Below are 16,638 nucleotides of genomic sequence, written 5' to 3' on the forward strand. Positions count from 1 at the left end.
CCCTTCTCATCCTTACGATTACCTTTCTGAAGCATGAACTTGGTATAAAATCACACATCAGAAAATTCACTATAATTATTTTGCAATGCCATCAGCACAGATCAATCAAGAGGAAGCCCAGTAGTGGAATGCTCCTCGCAGCCATGGCTGTAGCCTGCCGTGTCCCTGCTGACTGACAGCTTTGGTAATTAAGTGATTGTAGAGACCTCTCCAACTGTTCTAACAACCTTGTCAGGGCCTGTCTGTGGACAGAACAAGCAGAAATCAATGTGCTTTCTGCTCCCTGAGCATTTTCTGATCATGTACAAGGAGAGAGGAAATGAAATCTAAGAAAGAAAAGGCAAACCACTAGCACTAAACGCTTGAATTAATTTGGGAGGCAAAAAGTTAACTTGGTGAAGTGGGAAGAAGAATAAGAAGGCAAAAAGCAAATCCGAAAATGAATTGGGGCATGACACATTGTAATGAAAACTCAAATGAATGTGCCAAGATAAATCTAAGACAGATGCAATGGAGTGACTGCCGCAAATCAAGCGGACTAACAATGTCAGTCTACAGTATCCCCCCCTCTGTCCACTCTTCCAATGTGAATCCATCAGTAGCCTTTTATAAACCGTCTCTCACAGTTACAGACTCTGTTATACAATGATGCTTGATTTATTTTTAGGTTTAGTATATGGGAGAATTTAGATATTTTTTTTTTAAATATATTACAGTTCCAGAAAAGATGTGATAATTGAAGTGAGTTGCCTATGAATTTTAGTAATATTTCCAGAGATTATGGGAGGCATTCAAACTGGGATTGTGGCTGTCGGAACAGTCAGAATCTTGGGCCAATCTATGTCCGATCCAACAGTAACTGGACAGTCGGAATTCAATGTTCCGACTGTTGAGGGTTGGAAAGTCTCTGGAACGGCTAAAATGGCCACGGATTGTCGAAAAACGTCTGTGAATTCTACAATCCACTTCCGTTTCCGACAAAACAGATAAAACTTTTTAAAAAGTCTATCTGACTGCCTTCAATGCTGTCGGTAACGGCAGCATTGAATAGGCAAGTGCCGCTATTTTCTCCGGTAGAATACACTCCTAACACTGGTTCTATACCCATATAAATAGGGACCATGATATACATGCAGACCATGAAATATATCAATGCCTCTTATAATATATAATTAAAGGCTAACACTGCTCATCACCTCTACAGGGGGAATTAAACTGTCTTAAATGCCGGTGGCCACTAGATGGTGTCAGACATAGCAATTCAAGTGTTACTCTGTTCGGACAAGCACATTCATCTGCTCTGACATTACTGTTATGTTGTTCTGTCATTTTGATGGGCTGGTATTGAACACTCACTGCAACTAGACATGTACATTACAACAAAGTATGCATCCTATAATAAGATGAGGACATTCTAAAACTAGAATGTTGTTTCTGGAGTTGCTGGATTTTAAGATCTAATGCTGGATCTGTTGTCCTTGAAAGTCCGGCCTAGAGATGAGCAAAGTTGGGGCACTATTTTGATGAGGACTCAGGGCCTTTCTCAGCAATTCAGTCTTTGCTTTACCACTGCAAGGGATGGCAAGCCACAGTGTATTCATAAATTCAGGAGTCCACATTCCATGCACTTTATGGCTTAGAAAGAGAGCTGGGATGGTGTGAAATCATTCTGGTCTGTGGTGGAGTTCTAGTATAATAAGTGGAACAAATGTAATGGGAAATTGTCCACAATATGGACTGAAACAAATGTTCGGTAGAGCAATTCTGAATTTTTGTTTTTGTCTTTTGTCATGCCCAAATATGTGGAAAAGTCATGTAGGTCAATAGGCCTCTTATTTTATTGTCACCATGCGCTCTTTAATGGGGGCTTTGCTCTAACTGTGTGTATAATATGTGGGGAAGTTGTACTAAGCCTTGGAGGGTCCCCTAGCTGTTCAAACATTGGGGCAGATGTATTAATCTTTAACAAGAGATAATGCAAGGGGGATAAATGTCCGGTAAATCATCTCACAACTGCCATTTCTTTTCCAAACACAGCCCATAACATGGCAGTTAGGGGCTGATTGGCTGGACGTTTATCACTCTTTATCACCCTCACTTTTATCTCTTGTTAAGGCTTAATACAACTGCCCCACAGTCTATAACATGGCAGTTAAGAGCTAATTGTCTGTTACTTTATATCTCTCCACTTTGACATTCTTTAAGACTTTGTACATCTGCCCCTATACACATATATATAGACGTATCTAACAGCAAAGTGACCTAGAAAAGTGAAGACAAGGATATGCTTATATTTCTATAATAGATACAGAAATGATCCTCCAGAGACTTATCCTGCCAACATGCGCCATGCTATGCTACTGGGTCCCTCTTTCATTTAACTGTACACGGGTACAGTTTGTTCTGAAGGCTTAGGGACACACTTCATAATAACTGATTTTATTCCCAATATTGTCAAACTCATTTTCAGTTCAGAAATCCTATGATAACAAATACACATTAATGTTTGGCCAAGGGCCATACGTACTAAGCTTGAAAAGTGATACAATGAAGAGAGATAAAGTAACAGACATCCAGCTTCTAAATTTAATGTTACAGATTGTGTTTTCAAAACTGACAGTTGGGAGCAGATTGGTTGATGGTTTATTGTTTGCCATTTTATCACAAGGCTTAGTACATCTCACCACAACAGTGATTAAATACACAGGAGGTAATATACACTGCGAAGGCACAGTAACAAAAGGAGCACTGGCCCTGCCTTATGGTTTGCCACCATATACATAACCACTGCTAGATTTGCACCAAAGCACAAAGGCCTGGGGAGCAAGATGGCACCATGGGCAGAGGAGCAGAAGTATGCACACACCAGGAAGTTGAGTGGAGTGAGGTTGTTTTATGGTGCACCTGTTTGTCTAGTTCTGCCAAGCAGCATTAAAATGAGACTCTCTAAAATTAGATAAGCAAAGGAGAGTGCACGCATCATCTATGCAATCCATTCTGTGCAGCTGTGTTTTCACTGAACAAAGGCCCTTATTCTGGTTCACTCGCAAAGGCAAATTCCTTCTCAAATGGACAAAACCATGTGCACTTCAGGTGGGGCAGATGTAACTTGTGCAGAGAGAATTAGATTTGGGTGAGTTATTTTGTTTCTGTGCAGGGAAAATACTGACTACTTTATTTTTACACTGCATTATAGATCTCACTTTGAAGTACACACCCCACCCAAATCTAATTCTCTCAGCACATGTTACATCTGTCCCTCCCCTCCCACCCCGTGCAGTGCACATGGTTTTGTCCATTTGAGAAGGAATTAGCCTTTGCGAGTGAACTAGAATAAGGGCCAAAATGTATTCAGTTTTGCCCTAACTCTGGACTGGTGGTCTTTGGTTCTTATCCTATACTGATCCATGGTGCACCTCTGTGCACACACTTGTCAGCAGAGAAGTGTGTTCTGTAGCTTTGGATGTGACAATTAAAGTTTTTCACAGAGCACTTCAGCACCTCTACAGGGCAACTTAGATTTTGTTAAAGGGCCTCTTAGAACAGGGATTACTCAGCACACCTTGACATGTGCCAAGCTGACAATCCAAACGTACTGATGCATAGTAGCCCAATTCTTTTGTGGTGTGGCTCAGGTGCACATGAGACCAGTGTTGGACTGGGGCATAAAGGGCTGTATCTAGGGTGTCACTGCCCCATGGCAGTATTCAGGCTGCCTAAAGTGACAACCTGCAGCTATGCTGGAGAGCAGCTCTTCTTCATGATATAATTACATCACATAGGTATGCATGATCACCCTACTATGGCTCTTCACCCACACAGCATAATGTTTTTTTGTTGGCCATAGAGTGCCTGCAGTCAACAGAACTAGTTTTTTTTTTGTATATTCAAGATATGGTGGTCATGTGACATCTATAATAATAGAGATGTTAGGTGGTCATGTGACATCTATAATAAAAGAGATGTTAGGTGGTCATGTGACATCTATAACTAAAAGAGACGTTCCATTAAATATTCCTAATTGTAGTATCATGAGATTACAGCCTCTTACAGTGAGTTGATTATAAAATTAATGTTAATTTCTGAAAGCACATTATCAAAAATACAAGCACTCTTTTGTATAATACAAATTGACTACAGTCAGTATCTTTACAAATATATTTTTATCTGTTTGTTTAATAGATTTTACATGACTATGGAAAACAACTGCAAGAGTCCCTTAAATGCTTAATGAAAGCAGTAAATCCCTTACAAATTATTTAAAAATAAACACGCTAAATGAGACCCAAGAGTATATCTGCATGATGTTAAACAGAATATTGGTACTGGAGATTTCTTAATTGTTTAAACAGTGCAAATTATACATAGGACGCTCTGTAGTAGGGAAAAGAGAGGAGAAAACAGATTTGTGCCAAAGTAGCATCAATCACTTCCTAAGTGAAGTCAACAGGGGGTCTTATTGTGCTGCAGAGGTGCTGTTGTCACCTCCTTGTAGGTTAGAGCTGAACTGCTAAGGCACCATCTGGTCCAGAGCCATCTATCAAGCTCATGATTTAGGGATGGTGGAACAAAGAACAGGGTAGAGGTGCACAGGGCTGGGGAAAAGGTAAAGACAGGGGGATATTAGGGATTTTGAGACATTAAATAGAGAGAGAGAGAGAGAGAGAGAGAGCCTTCAAATCCTAGTGTATATGAGAACTGAATATACATGTTATCGCTATAAGAGTGGTGTATTGCAACACTAACAAATATATATATATATATATATATATATATATGTGTGTGTGTGTGTGTGTATTAGTATATATATATATATATATATATATATATATATATATATAATAATAAATTCACCTTCCATGGTTGACCTTCCATGACCCCATCGTTGACTTTCAATCCCTTATTACCTTGAACCAAGTACTAGTCAGTTAGATAGACATGGTTAATATAAAACATCATGGGTGCCTCTGCATTTGAGAAGCTCTCTTTGTTTTACCAGGGCACCAGTCGTGTATGCATAGGGGCATGTTGGCTGTTCTGGATCGCTCACACAAGGCAATTACTGTCTGCATAGCCTATATGGTAGAACTTATTAAGGATCTCCACTTGACTCCCAGGCATTCACTGACTGTCAAGGAGGAGGTTGGACTAATAATAGTGTTGCTGCCTCCCACAGGGATGTCTGACCAGTAATAAAGTTCCCCATAAAGGTAATAACTTTATGACTGCAATATGTTCATCACTATATAACACAATATACAGTGTAGAGTGGCTTTGTGTGCACACTATTAGCCATATTTTGTTGCCAAATGTTCCTTGCTGTGACAGTCAATATTAGGGATGAGCGGGTTTGGATCCTAGAGATCCGAACCCCCACGAACTTACCTTATCCGAGGACAGATCCGAGGAGTTCGCCGGGTCCCGCCATTTTCAGGAGCCCAAATCGAGGCCAAAACGTCATCATCCTGCGTCGGATTTGGATCTCTATAAAAGGTCCAGCTCCGGCGCCATCTTCATTCTGCATGTAGAAGTCAGACAGCACGGATGTTGCCGTGCTGTCTGCACAGAAGAAAAACCTATGGGGGACAAAAAAAAACACTGTGGGGGATATACTAAGGAGGGGCAACTAATGGGGGACCAAATAGAGGCTGCATAAAATAATTGGGGCTGCTCAAGGGGGACAGCTGTAAAAGTCGGGAATCTAAAGGTACATTTACTAAGGGGGAACTAATGGTGCAGGAACTTTTGTACATCTACTAAAGGGGAACTACTAAGTGGAAAACTATTCAGGTTACAGCTACTAAGGGGGCATTACTAAGGCTACTACTAAAGGGGGGCTGTTATATGGGACTACTGTGGGGGACATTTAAGGGGGGCTTTCTGAAAAAAAAGTTTTTTGTTTTTTATTTAAATAAAAAAAGGTGTTTTTTTCCCTTAACCTGCAAGGGGTGTTAAGTGTGCCATAATAGTCCAGCTGTGCTGCCCAGTGTCCCGTATCAGTCCAGGGGTGCCCGCATGTGTGCCGTATAATTCCAGGGGTGCCCAGTGTCCCATATCAGTCCAGGGGTTCCCCCATGTGTGCCTTATAATTATATGGGTGCCCCCATGTGTCCCGTATCAGTCCAGGGGTGCCCCCATGTGTCCTGTATCAGACCAGGGGAGCTGCCCTTTTTTAATGAAAAGAAAAAAATATTTTTATTTTTTTTTTTTTTACTCCAAGGGCTGTTAAATGTGCTGTATCAGTCCAGGGGTGAGCCAAGAGTGCCGTATAATTCAAGTGGTGTTACTAAAGTCTGCCGTATTATTCCAGGTGTGCTGCTCTTTTTTTAATTAAAAGAATAAAAGTTTTTCTTTTTTTTTACTGCAGGAGTGTCGCCATGTCTGCCGTATAATTCCATGCCTGCCGCCATGTGTGCAGTATCAGTCCAGGGGTGCCGCCATCTGTGCCGTATAATTCCATGTGTGCTGTATCAGGTCAGGAGTGCCCGCATGTGTGACGCGTAATTCCTGAGGTGAGCCAAATGTGTCATATAATTCATGGGTTGCTGCCAAGTCTTCTGTATAATTCATGGGGTGCTGCCAAGTGTGCTGTATTAGTCCAGGGGTGATGCTGTGTGCCATATCAGTCCAGGGGTGATGCTGTGTGCCATATCAGTCCAGGGGTGATGCTGTGTGCCGTATCAGTCCAGGGGTGCTATTAAGTGTGCCGTATCAGTCCAGGGGTGATGCTAAATGTGCCGTATCAGTCCAGGGGTGATGCTACCTGTGCCATATCAGTCCAGGGCAATGTTCCCTCTAATTTTACGAAGGCTGTGTGCGGCTAAAGATTTTGGCTGTGCAACTTTGGAATGAAATTTACATTTTTTGTGCATCACTTATATATAACTGGAAAATGACGTTCAGCATTTGTGTTAACTTTACTTCAAAATGATATTAAACATTTAAACATTCAAAATACAGTACACAATGTAGTTAATGGGTGAAACATACATTAATTGAGTCCACAACTGCAAAAAGGGACCACTGCTGCTTTGTGCGCTCAGTTGTAATGTCTGTGCGCACCCTTGTCAAGGTGTGTGCGCGCGCACGTGCGCACAGCTTAGAGGGAACACTGGTCCAGGGGTAATTCTAGGTGTGCAGTATCAGCCTGTAAGTGTGCCATATCAGTCTAGTGTTTGTGCTGCACACTTGTGTGGCTTATCATAGTTATCCAGCTACCTCGGTGCAACCTTTTGCCCTAAAAACAATATTGTAAGGTGTGAGCTGTTCAGAATAGACTGGAAATGAGTGGAAATGAATGTTATTGAGGTTAATATAGTGTAGGAGCAAAAAATAAAAAAACAAAATACTGCGATTTTAGCAGTTTTTATGCTTTTCTAACAAAAAATCAGAACCCAAAACCCAAAAAATCCAAACACAGGACACTTAGGAGGTGTTTTGCCAAAACCCATTAGAACCCAAAACCTCAAGGTAATCAGAACCCAAAACCCAAAAAGTGGCCGGTGCACATCCCTGGTGAATATACTTGTTGACATGAAGTCAGAAGCGTCATAACGTGGTTGTGGGGTGTGTAGTTCCACCAAGGTGTCACCCTTAGATACAGTGACACCAAAATTCTGGCTCTTCTGCACTGACTGGAGCCATGTGCTGCAGTGTGATATTCTCCTGCAGCAGCTGACTCCTGTCACAGAGAAAGAGCCGGTACTGCACACAGCTCAATCTCAGGGGCAGCCAGTACCTCCAGGGATTCTGAGCACACCCACGGAGGGATGGAACAGAGATCATAGTGAGACCACGCCTCCTTTTTGGTGCAGGGGAGTAATGCAGAGTGTGCACCAAGTGTCACAACACAGCGTGAAATTTAATTTATAAAATATTATGTACATTATTGTTTCAGTTTTCTTTAAACACACAAATATAATTATGTTAACTAAAACATTGTCACACCATTATTAACATTGTGTATTTAGTATCTCTAGAAGGTGCAATTTTGCTTTTTGGCAAGACCATGGGTGACATTCTATGGGATGCGATTTCCGTTTTTTTGCGGTAATTAGACCACAAAATGGCGATATCGCATTTTCCCATTAAATCGTTAATTTAATGGGATGCGCTAAGGGAGTGAAATCGCATATTATGTGCGTTAAGGTATGCTGATTAAAATTGCGAGATTAATTCGCATTTTTATCGCATCCAGATGTTTTCGTATAGAAAAGTATACAAGTTGCTTATTTAATGCAATGCGCATTTGCACATCGCATTATTTAGGTGACTAATTATCGCACTTATTTCAGACCAGGGTCTGTTTGGCGAATTAGCCAGAACCCTGCACAGATCGCAATGTTCTGTGCAGGGTTCTGCTGTAAAAAATAAAATAAAGGGTTAAAATAAAAAAAAAAACGAGCGCGGGGTCCCCCGCCAGAGTATAACCAGCCCCGGGCTCACTGAGCCGGTGCTGGTGACATAAAATCAGGGTCCCCGACAAATAGGGGTCCCCTTGATTTCATGAAACCAGCACCAGGCTCAAGGTCCGGCGCTGGTTCCCAAAATACGGGGGACAAAATGACTAGGGGTCCCCCGTATTTTAAGAACCAGCACCGGACACAACCAGCCAGCAGGGTAATGCCACAGCCGGGGGAAACTTATTATATAAGCTCCCGCGGCCAAAGCATTAACCCCCTGGCTGGTCAGCATGGGCAGGGGTCCTGGGGAAGTGGGGACCCCCCCCAATGAAGGGGTCCCCCCCCTCCAGGACTTACCAGCCCATGCTGATAGTTGATAGTCCGGGGCTTTCCCTGATGCCCCTGGGCGGTGGGCATCGGGCTGATGGCTTGTGTAAAAAAAAGAAGTACAACTATTGTTTTATACTGGCGAACTATGAGTCCCAGCAAGCCTACCCCGCATGCTGGGACTTGGAGAACCACAAGTCCCAGCATGCGGGGCATTAAAGGGCCCGCTGGCACTTGTAGTTCTGCAGTACAAAAAATAGTTAACAAAATCACACTGACACACTGTAAAATAAAAGTTTAATACACACAAAACACACACACTGATACTTACCTACCTTGAGCCCGTAGGTCGGTCCCTGGATCCTGGGTCCGTCCTCCGGGGCTCCAGGGCAGAAGAGTCTGGATCCGGGGCCTTGGTCCTGGTTCCAGGGCTGGTCCTGGGGTTCCGGGGCTCCTGGGCTGCAGAATCCGGGGTCCGGGATCCGAGGTAGTCCCCAGGGGTACCTAAGGAAGCAAATCCAACAGAGATGTTTCCTCCTCGGCGTCTCTGCACAGAATGATTTCTTGGCCAATCAGGAGCCGAGAAAGTCGGCTCCTGATTGGCCAGAAATCATTCTGAATACAGACGCCGAGGAAGTAACATCTCTGCGCATCTAGAGCAGAGATGTTTCCTCCTCGGCGTCTCTAGTTAGAATGATTTCTGGCCAATCAGGAGCCGACTTTCTCGGCTCCTGATTGGCCAAGAAATCATTCTGTGCAGAGACGCCGAGGAGGAAACATCTCTGCGCCTGTCAAAGTCCTGCGAGCCGGATACCAGATGGGAGCTGCGCTGTCACCGGAGAGGATTCCGAGGTCGTCGCCGGGGACCAGGTGAGTTGGATTTGCTTCCTTAGGTACCCCTGGGGACTACCTCGGATCCCGGACCCCGGATTCTGCAGCCCAGGAGCCCCGGAACCCCAGGACCAGCCCCGGAACCAGGACCAAGGCCCCGGAACCGGACTCTTCTGCCCTGGAGCCCCGGAGGACGGACCCAGGATCCAGGGACCGACCTACGGGCTCAAGGTAGGTAAGTATCAGTGTGTGTGTGTTTTGTGTGTATTAAACTTTTATTTTACAGTGTGTCAGTGATTTTGTTAACTATTTTTTGTACTGCAGAACTACAAGTGCCAGCGGGCCCTTTAATGCCCCGCATGCTGGGACTTGTGGTTCTACAAGTCCCAGCATGCGGGGTAGGCTTGCTGGGACTCATAGTTCACCAGTATAAAACAATAGTTGTACTTCTTTTTTTTACACAAGCCATCAGCCCGATGCCCACCGCCCAGGGGCATCGGGGACAGCCCTGGACTATCAGCATGGGCTGGTAAGTCCTGGAGGGGGGGACCCCTTCATTCGGGGGGTCCCCACTTCCCCAGGACCCCTGCCCATGCTGACCAGCCAGGGGGTTAATGCTTTGGCCGCGGGAGCTTATATAATAAGTTTCCCCCGGCTGTGGCATTACCCTGCTGGCTGGTTGTGTCCGGTGCTGGTTCTTAAAATACGGGGGACCCCTAGTCATTTTGTCCCCCGTATTTTGGGAACCAGCGCCGGACCTTGAGCCTGGTGCTGGTTTCATGAAATCAAGGGGACCCCTATTTGTCGGGTACCCTGATTTTATGTCACTAGCACCGGCTCAGTGAGCCCGGGGCTGGTTATGCTCGGGCGGGGGACCCCGCGCTCGTTTTTTTTTTTTAAACTTTGCGCTGTCCTGCAAATGTGCGATTTTCAGACTTGAAAATCGCACATTTTCAGGACTAAATACAGCGCACCACTTCGCCGCAAATCGCCCCTCTTCGCACTTTTCAGCCTCCAATGCGCATCACATTAAATATGCGCATTTTGACTGAAAAGTGCGATTTGTAAAAGTGCGATTTGCGGCGATGTGGTGCGCGAAAAAAAATGCGCATTTAGCGCATCCCATAGAATGTCACCCCATATTTCATTACATTGGGGGCTCAATTATAATGCACAGGTAGGTTTACAGTTGGGAGAAGAGTGTATCATATTTCAACCCTAATGGGTTTATTTTGGGCAGTACGGACGGTGTAACGGTTAGCATTACTGCCTCACAGCATTGAGGTCATGGGTTTGATTCCCACCATGGCTCTAACTGTGCGGAGTTTGTATGTTCGCCCATACTTAGGTGGGTTTTCTCCAGGTACTCCCGTTTCCTCCCACAATCCAAAAATATACTGGTAGGCTAATTGGCTCCCAACAAATTAACCCTAGAATGTCTGTGTGGGAATATAGATTGTAAGTTCCACTGAAGCAGGGACTGATGTGAATGTTCAACTATTCTCTGTAAAGCGCTGCGGAATATGTGTGCGCTATTTAAGAAACTGCTAATAAATAAATGCATTTACTAAGAAGGCAGTGCTATTGAAAATGGAATGTTGCTATTGGCAACCAATCAGTGACATGTCTACCTGGTATTTGTGTGCCAAATGCAAAGTCAAGCGACAATCATCGAAACATGATTTGTCTTCAGCTAGTGTACACTATTTGTTTCAGCAAATCTAATTTAGTGATTTTTTTTTAATCAATTGATATAAAATAATTAATTAGTGGACCCCAGTACTAGGGAGGCCATTCTTGGGACGTTTTTTCAATCCAAGGAAAAGGGATTGAAAAATGCTCAGTATGGGGATTCTCAGAATCCCTGGATTGGAATATTGGTCACTGAAGGGAGCAGTGAGGCAAGGTGGGTGTAGGGAGCAGTTAGGGAATGTGGGAGTAGAGAGCAGAGAAGAAGGTTGCAGGGAAAAGTGAGGGGGCTGGGAATAGGGAGCAGTGAGGATGAGTGCATGAGAGAAACAGTCAGGATGGATGTAGGGAGTGTGTACATGGCACTTACTATCAGGCAGGCAGCCATAGAGACATAGACAATGTCAGCATCATTTCAAATGTAGTGACGTCTGCCATCCAATCAGAGCTGGTGGTCCAGCAGCCAATAAGAAGTGAATGTTGCAGCCGCTTCCCCTGATTTGCAGCCAGGCCCCCAGCTTCGATTGGTTGAAGGACAGTCTTACATTTTCAATGCATTGGGATTTGAGGCATGCTGAATCAATTTTTCCCAAACGTTCCTCTATCTTTAGCTAAACACACACAAAAAAAGATTCTAATTAAGAATATTAAATTGGCCATTAAGGCAGGTGCTTCATGTTAGGCCATGTCTTTACAGGTGTGGTATGATATTTTGATATTCATTATTTTAACACCATAACATCATTTGCATTCATTGATATGTTCAGAGTATCACACTCACCGGGCCTTTTGCTCCAGAGGGTACGGCCGGGGGCGGCCGGGGCTGGAGCAGGGGAACGCCCAGTGTTTTATGGGCATCCCCATGAAAACGCTGGGCATTCCCTTGGAAATGTAGGCGGGTCAATGCCTGCTCAGGGAGGGTGGCTGATGTCACATGATGGCAGCACACACCCCGTATTCGTAGATCAGTGGCTGAAATAAGACTCAGTTCAGACTGGCTTTTATTACCGAAGAGGAGAGAAATCATTTAATGGTCAGCGACCATCAAACGTTCTTTCTCCTCTTCGGGTTCGGTGGTGCGCGCAGGGTGGCAGGCTTCGCGTTCCTCCTTGCTAGACGAACAGGTTAGAATCAGGCCCATAATGTCAACATTTTTTTTAAAATAAACATTGTGTCGCACTCATATTTTAGCATTAAACTAATGCTTACCTTAGTGGCAGCCTAAAGGCAGCCTAAAGGAAGTGTTTCTTCAGTTCAAGACTTTCCATCATTTTCAATTGAGTTTCTGTATAAAAAAAAACAGATCTCTCTGTTTGTTAAATGGAAAGGAAGATGACTATTAATGCAGACACAACACCCATTTGGACAACTTCCTGCTCTATCATCTGTGGCCGAACCAGCCTCTGACAAGACTTTCACTGGACCTATACAAGCCCCATTAAAGAGGAACCAACAACACAACTGGGTGCCCTCTTGGAAAGAGAGCTTTATTCTCTCCCCAAGTCCATCAAGTGAGGTCCTTCCCTTAGGCTACCTACAAACCTTTGAGACAACCACAGCGAGGCATTCCTAGGAATGGACACAAAGCAGGAGTCCAATTTGGATTCATTGGGTGAATATGCCTGCATGAATCACTGTATCAAATGATATATTTACCAGTTTTAACCAATATTGTTTTAGTTTATGTTTTAAATGAAAGTGTTATTTTTATTAACAGCACATGTTGCGTATATCAATTTAGCACAGTTATCCCTTCCTTTGCCTTTCACATGACATCCTAAGAATTTTAACTGCAGCTTGACCAATCAACCCATTACCAGGCGCCCGCTTGTGATAACTCGTTATCTACCCTCTCAGTTTGTTACTCTGGACTTTTATGTCAACACCTATGAAACCCGGTACATTTGGGCTTTTCATTTATGGAATTCTTTTAAAAAAAGAAAAAAATAGATATTGGTTCCAATCAGGGCCGGTGCAAGGCACCGGAGCGCCCCAGGTGAGTCGGGGTGGGGGCGCCCCGGTGCCGGGGGGTACCTGTGTAAAAAAACTTGCGTCACCGGTGTCCCTGCTGAGTGCTGGTGCGTGCAGGGGTGTCCGTGCCGCCGGGGGAACCTGCGGCGCTGTTATTGTGTATAAGCTGGCCGCGGCCGGCGGGGTCCCTACAGTGAATAGAAAATAACTAGCGCTTCACGCGCCGCCGCGCGCATAGCGCTAGTTATTTTCTATTCACTGTAGGGACCCCGCCGGCCGCGGCCAGCTTATACACAATAACAGCGCCGCAGGTTCCCCCGGTGGCACGGACACCCCTGCACGCACCAGCACTGCAGGGACGCCGGGGACGCAAGTTTTTTCACAGGTACCACAGTTCGCTAACCCTCCATGCTGGGGGTGAGGGCGAACTGCCGCCCTCCAGGTGCCGGCGCCCTAGGCAAATGCCTAGAGCTGCCTAGTGGTGGCGCCGGCCCTGGTTCCAATCCTTAAGCAGACTCTTGAATCTTCAATCTTCTGCTCCTGTGGAATATCCTGAAGAAACTGAATTTTTCTGTAAACAGGGGGGTAACTGTTTAACCATGCTGCTCTTTTCGATAATTACAGGTATGTATCACTTTATTCCAGAAATATGTCTCCTACATAAACTCTTTCTGTACAATTCCTAAGAATTCCTAGTGATATCAAAGTGAATCTGGAAAGGAAATGTATTGAAATATTTACTTGTGTTGTTAGTTTTTTGGCTAGCTGTTACAAACCTTCTGTCTTCCAAAGATTTCGCATGAATATAGTTAGTGGATGAGGAATTTCCTAAGTTGTCTCACTTTCTTCTATCAGGGATACACTAATTGTATCAATACATTCTGGCCCTTATTCAGATCTGTTCTCAGTACAAATTTGTTCTCAAAACGGGCAAAACCATGTGCACTGCAGGTGGGGCAGATGTAACATGTGCAGAGAGAGTTACATTTGGGTGGGGTGTTTTGAGACTGAAATCTAAATTGCAGTGTAAAAATAATGCAGCCAGTATTTACCCTGCACAGAAACAAAATAACTCACACAAATCTAACTCGCAATACATGTTACATCTGCCACACCTGCAGTGCACATGGTTTTGCCCATTTTGAGAACAAATTTGTACTGTGATCAAATCTGAATAAGGGCCTTTATCTTAAATGACAGATAATGTGTTTCCAAGTTTTGGTGGGCTTTATTTAATTATCTAAATACTAAACTGCATTTCTCTACTGTATACTAAAATTGATTATATAATATAGATTGAGTCAACGATGACACTGACATTACCTCTGGACTAATATTTCATTACATCTAGATGGTTTGGTCTATTTGAACAATTGCACATAATAATCTTGTTTATGAACTAATAAATATTTATCATAGACTTTTGGTCTCATTTGAGACTACCAATTCATATTTGTAAACCTTCAAGGTTACTTCTGTTGATACATGTATGCCAGATCTCAAAGTTAACTGAAAGGAACTCATCATGACATACTTCTTAGGGCATCTGCTTATCAATAGACATACTGTATGCTGACAGCAAAGACTACTTTATGTGGATGAGGTAATATATGACTATCCTCTAACACAGGGCTGGGCAACACCGGCCCTCCAGATGTTAGTGAACTACACATCCCAGCATGCCTTGCATCAGTTTCAGCATGGCCACAAAGCAAAACTAATGCAAAGCATCCTGGGATGTGTAGTTCACTAACATCTGGAGGGCCAGTGTTGCCCAGCCCTGCTCTAACATGTATACATTGTTGGAAAGTTTTAATCCTGTTTCTTGTATCTTGAAGGTGTATCTCACTTAACGTATGCCCAATATTTCTCATATCTCTTAACGTGCGTCACCCTGTTCACAAAATGATTGATCAATCTTTGTTCAAGAAATAATTTCAAATAAAACCATGGTCTAGATATATTTGTTCAGCAAAGCTCAGATTCTGAATTGGGAATTTGTATGGTAAATTGTTTGGAATGTTCAATAGTCCTCAAGAGTTCCCAATGTAGATGTTGCCCTTCTCATCATAGGCACTGGAACAAGAGGGGCACAGAAGCAACTTGACGTCCACCCCCCTACCCAAATATTGGAGAGGTGCCAGTCAAACTAATGGGTTGAGGGACGCAGTGCAGATAGCAGAATTAGTCCCAATATTTAAAAAGGTAATAAATCACACCTGGGTAAATATAGGCTGGTAAGTCTTACATCAATAGTCGGGAAGTTATTTGACGGTATATCATGAATATTTAATGTGCAACAAAATTATTACTGGGAATCGACATGGATTTGTGAGGGACAGATCCCAAACAGGGAACCGAGAGTAGTGGTTAACAGTTCATTTTCAAATTGGGTCACAGTATTAAGTGGTGTACCTTAGGGGTCAGTGCTGGGACCACTTCTCTTTAACATATCATTAATGACCTTGGGGATGGTTTAGCAAGCAAAGTGTCAAGTTTTGCAGATGACACTTAGCTATGTAGCATTATAAACTTAGACCAGGATGTCGCCACTTTACAGAGCAACTTAAGCAGACTAGAGACTTGGGCTGATAAATGGAAATTGAGATTAAATGAAGATAAATGTAAAGTCATGCACTTTGGTAACAGAAACCAGTGTGGTTCATATAAACTAAATGGTAAATTGCTGTAGGAGAAGGAGCTTATTGGTACAAAAAGACAATAAACTTAGCTAAAGTAGTTACTGTCAAAGAGCAGCAGCCAAGGCAAACAGGATACTTTCCTGCATAAAAAGAGGTACAGAGGCCAGGAATGACATGGTGATCTCACCACTGAATAAAGCATTGGTGAGGCCCCACCTTGAATTCAGTGTCCAGTTCTGGGTACCACACCTTAAAAAAGATATTACGGAACATGAAAGGTTCAGAGGTTCAGAGAAGGGCAACTAAATTGATTCAGGGTTTGAAGTTGATGGAAAACGAAGAACCGTTAACCAGAGGAGACATGATTAATATCTACATATACAGTACATCAAGGGCCAAAGCAACTGTCACGTGCTCTGTTTACCATGAGGTCTATGCACAGGACATGCTGGTATCCTCTAGGCTTAGAAGAAAGAAGATTTCATACACAGCAAAGGGAAGGATTCTTCACAGTTAGGGCAGTTACTGTAAGTTTTGGAATTCTCTTCCAGAAAAGGTGGTGACGGCTGAATGAATCAATACATTTAGGAAAGGGTTAGACAATTTTTTTAGCGGAGAAAGACATCCAGGAATATAACTGTTAATTATAATATATAATGGAAGGTCCTGTATGGTAAATATCATGAATAGTGCAGGGAATGCTGGCGAAGGGATGTTATAGTATCGTTTTAAAGATAGGTTGAACTTGATGAAGTGACGTCTGTTTTTTACCTCAC

The 16,638-nt window shown here is 43.5% G+C and overlaps 1 long non-coding RNA gene across 10 annotated transcripts in view; it reads right to left on the reverse strand.

The window, feature by feature from the left end:
• Positions 1-16,638, reverse strand: part of LOC146026446 (uncharacterized) — a 94,283-nt gene that overhangs the window by 63,836 nt on the left and 13,809 nt on the right. For all 10 annotated transcript variants that reach the window (XR_014454456.1, XR_014454453.1, XR_014454455.1 and 7 more), the window contains exon 2: positions 12,459-12,534. This is a non-coding gene — a long non-coding RNA (uncharacterized LOC146026446). The remainder of the gene's footprint in view (positions 1-12,458; positions 12,535-16,638) is intronic.

This window comes from Crinia signifera, chromosome 8, assembly GCF_055691185.1.
Source record: "Crinia signifera chromosome 8, ASM5569118v1, whole genome shotgun sequence".
NCBI lineage: Eukaryota > Metazoa > Chordata > Amphibia > Anura > Myobatrachidae > Crinia > Crinia signifera.